We start from the raw sequence: 4,883 nt of genomic DNA, 5'->3' as shown, positions 1-4,883 counted from the left end.
ATTCAAAGAATTCATCATAATTTGCGACAACCTCGAAAGGGGGAGGTTCGCGGCGATTGTCCGTAGGCCAGTCGGTCGTAGACCCAGGGGAAATAACAATAATTCATGTGTTATAATGTTTGTTAACCCAGAAACTGTATGTCTGTAGACATCGTGGTCCCGTCTGTTAGTTTAATGTAGGGTCTTATTAACCACTCCAACAATCGCTGACGTCAGTACTGGTCAAAGCATGTTGTTGCTTTTGCTCAACCATGTCTGAACTAAGGGTACTTTGGTTTGCACAAGGCAGTTTATAAGGAATGCTTTTTCTTTCATTTGTTTCTTGCAATGTCGATGAACAATATTGAGCCCAAATGTTCAAAGACTTGCTTTGTTATGCTTGGATGTTGGGATACACCGAGTGAGAATACTGGTCTTTGGCAACTATCAAACGTGTCCAGCGTCTTAAACACATTGAGTGTCAGGTTGCACAGTAGAATTTTCAAATAAGCGAGAATTACAGGGGCGCAGGTTCACACCCAGTGTGATAGGCGTCGTGTGCAGTAACTATAGTACCATTGACATCAGCACAGATGAGAGGGCATTGCGTCCCAAGCTCATTTAGAGGAGAGGGGAAGGGGGGATCTGTTTGCCTCTTCACCAAGTCAATCACCAATCTTGTGGGGGTTACGACTATAAACAAAACCTCCATCTTCCAAACTGACCCTCTTGGACATGGTGCTTGGGACTTCCAGTGAATTACAAGACAAACACAGTGTCTTGACAGGGTCAATACCATAGGAACCCGCTGCTCAATTATTATTGTACTCTTCTAAACAAATATCCTGTGTTTACACAACTTTTTCCTTACATAACCAGCCCGTGTTAGACTCCGGCGAGGTCGACCGGGCCCCGTGGAGTGTTGACGGCGGTCCAAAACCCTCTCGGAAGCGCTGAGAGGTCTGCTCGTTCCCCCACTCTCAAACACAAGTGTAGTTGATCCATTTCTTATTCCCATACTAATAGTTGGTTCCTCAAACATGGGAAGGGGGTTGATCCCCTCATCACCCCACCCCCTTCACTTTTAGAGAAACAACGGACGCACGTTTTGTCCTCTCCCTTTCTGACGTAGAGGATTAATTTGTGCACTCAAGGGCTCCACGTCATCAATTTAAGACGTTATGGTGGGATGGTAAGAGTTGGGGGTAAACACAAATTAAAAATGTTGACGTCGAAACTTGAGATACGTTCTATATGAGTCGTCCCAATAAACGGAAGGATTTTATGAGAAATGCCCTAAAGTGTCTCACACAAAACAAAACAGCATTTCGTGTGTGATAAAAATTGATCTTAAAAATACGTTGATATATTGTTTTTCTTGTCCTAGCTCTGGGGTATAGCATAGGTTTGTCAAAATAGAAAGTTGTAGTCCCTAATTTAATTTGCCTTAAGAGTTGTAGTATCTATAGTCGTTGAGGAGTGGGTGTTAGTTACATCAAACCAAGTAAGTTGTACATCAAACCAAGTAAGTTGTACATCAAACCAAGTAAGTTGTACATCAAACCAAGTAAGTTGTACATCAAACCAAGTAAGTTGTACATCAAACCAAGTCAGTTGTACATCAAACCAAGTAAGTTTGTATTGCCGTTAATTTTAAGAGAGACTACAAACGTATACATTCCATTTAAAGACACTTGACATTATTGGTAATTATCAAAGACCAGTCCTCTCACTTGGTGTATCTCAACATATGCATAAAATAACAAACCTGTGAAAATTTGAGCTCAATCGGTCATCGAAGTTGCGAGATAATAATGAAAGAAAAAACACCCTTGTTGGACGAATTTGTGTGCTTTCAGATGCTTGATTTCGAGACCTCAAATTCTAAATCTGAGGTCTCGAACTCAAATTCGAGGAAAATTACTTCTTTCTCGAAAATTACGTTACTTCAGAGGGAGCCGTTTCTCACAATGTTTTAATCTATCAACCTCTCCCCATTACTCGTTACCAAGTGTGGTTTTATGCTAATAATTATTTTGAGTAATTACCAATAGTGTCCACTGCCTTTAAACGAATCGCGTTCTTACAATATTACAGTTAGCAACCTTTTTTAGTTTAAAGGCACTGGACACCTTCGGTTATTGTCACAGACCAGTGTTCTCACTTGGTGCATCCCAACATAATATTTTTTTTTATTTTTTTTATTATTTTTTTCCCTGGAGGGGGAAATTTATTCAAGTTTCTTCAATGTACAAAGCTACACAACTACTGGTAAAACCAACTACTTATAGAACGATACTAAGAGAGAAATGGCAAATTGCAAAAACAGGAAGTTTAATATAATTATGCACAAAATAACAAATCTTTGAAAATGTTTACTCAATTGGTCATCGAAGTTGCAAGAGAACGATGAAAGTAAAAACACCCTAATTATGCCTTTAACCTTTCCTAATAAAAGTCTTGAGGCCTGAAATCTTTATAATAATTGAGTGAGAACTTGCCCCTTTCGCTAATTCAGAGGGAGCCGTTTCTAACAACGTTTTATATCAGCAGATCTCCAATTTGTTCGTTATACAAAGTAAGTTTTTATGCTAACAATTATTTTGAGTAATAACCAGTGCATTAACGAGTCTCGTTTTTACCACACCGTAGTTACCAACGTGTGTCTAATATAAAAGATAGTATTTCGTGACGTCATCCTCATCTATCAACTTTACCGGCATTCATGTTTATGCAATATTGAGAGACAATAAACTGCATGAAAGAAGATACTCTCAGTAGCCTAGAAGTGGGCAGAAAAAAGATTTATTCCGAAAACCCCATCGAGATTGTATTGCCCGCTTACCTAAAACACTGGTTGATGTCACCGCTGCACGCAACAGCCATGGTCAACAACAAGCTGCGCATGACTGCAAACTTCAATGAACTTTAAAAAAAAGTTTGCTGAAGGGCGCCGCCCGGGGTCGACTCCCCACCACTTCAGAGAGGCTGGTGCGCGGCGTTTTACATCATCACTTAACCTTGCGTGAATGCTAAATACGGCTTGAAGGGTACCAGCTCCTTTGACGCACTCCAAACCGGAAATGATTTGTTTTAAAAGACCTGTCTATCAAAGCTGCTTATATTAACATTATTATGATGTTAACATTAGAGCTTTTATGTTTGCAAAAGTGCTGAATGGTTTACGGCTCTGACTGGGTAATAGATGTTAATTTTGCATCCGGGATAATTAATATGATTTGGTATTCTACCTTGGTACCTAATTTTAATACACTGTGATCTAAGTACTCTCCCGAGTTCTGTTTAAAAAAAAATCATTTGATACGCAAATCTCTTGCCTGGACTTCATACCAATGACCTTGCATTGCAAAACATAAATTTCGCCTGAAATATCGTGGCAAAGCGAACTGAACTCGAGCTCTGATGTTTCTGATGAGCAGAGGTAAGGTCCGAGTCCCGGTCTTAAAAATGTCTGACAAGCAAGACATTTAAAGACAGTGGACACTATTGTCACTAAAATAACAAACCTGTGAAAATTTGAGCTCAATCGGTCGTCAAAGTTGCGAAATAATATAGAAAGAAAAAACAAGTTGTGTGCTTTGAGATGCTGTAAAAAGTGGAATACAATGATCCACACAATCATTCCTCGAAATTGCACGGTTTTCCTTTCGCCTCGTCGACTAACACGGTCGGCCATTTATGGGGGTTATATTTTTGACTCCCATAAATGGCCGACCGTTTTAGTTCGCAAAGTAAAAGAAAAACCGCACAATTTCGAGGCATTCTTGTGTGGATCATTGTATTCTACTTTTAAAACATCTTTCTAACCATATGCATTTTATAACAAACGGTTACAAACGCTTTTTATAGAACAACTCGTCCGATCCGATCCAATGATACAATAGGGTGTTCCCGCTGTGCTATAGCATCTAGTTTCTTAGAAAGTTTATGTTATATTTCGTTTGGGATATTAAAGACCGTTACTATTATATTTCAGAATTTCAAAATACATAACAACAGCCAATCACACTCGATCCAAATCGTAATTATATCTTTCTTTTCTAATTGAACCTTCATATGTGTCTTCAATAGTGTTGCCCCGCAATTCCAGTCAACGGGTAGAAATGCTCTTTTGAACGGGTGGGCAGGAAATTCAGATTGGGGTAAAAGGTGCAACAAAGAAACTCGATATCGAAGGAAGAAGTCAGTCTGTTTTGTGGGGTATCAAATAATCTTCGTAATGTATAGATGCACCATGATTGGTTAAACCACATGTTCATTCTGCGATTTAGGCGTATACAATACACGCCGACTAAATGGTCCATAGGGAATAATGAGTTTTAATTAGTATTCCCGCCCAGTGGGCAGAGGCCAGATCTGTTTTTCCAGTTGGAAAACACATCCCCATGAGGGTCCTCGACATCCCTTCACGGTCGCTGCCACTTTGTGGTTGGGCCACTTATCTCCCCCCGTCAAGTGCCTCCCTGAACCCCCCTGTCTCAACCAAGGCGGCGATCGGCGATGAGGACGTGGGGAGGGGAAAAGAAGAGGGGCTGGTAGACTGCGGCCCAAGACACGATCATTGTCGGTACCTAGACTCAGGAATGTGTATCACTCACCCTACCCCGCATCTCACACGTGCGGAGAATATTATTAGAAAAGTGGTCTGTAATCAAATTTTAATTTTATTGCAAAACAGCGGAGGGAAATCAAATAGTCGCGAGTATGTGACGATTGCAACACTGCGCCATGATGTTCTATTTAGTACATTGCGTTATGCCCTCCCTTCTTGTTGCGTCTTTCGCTTTCAAGGCAAGTCTGCGCGTTAGCGATGTGAGCATCACGTGATCCCCAGACGTAGGAGGAATTGTGGTGATTTGTCTGCAAGTTCACCGCCCCCCCCC

This window comes from Asterias rubens, chromosome 12, assembly GCF_902459465.1.
Source record: "Asterias rubens chromosome 12, eAstRub1.3, whole genome shotgun sequence".
Lineage (NCBI taxonomy): Eukaryota > Metazoa > Echinodermata > Asteroidea > Forcipulatida > Asteriidae > Asterias > Asterias rubens.
The sequence above is the reverse complement of the archived record's forward strand: the minus strand, read 5'-3'. Positions refer to the sequence as shown.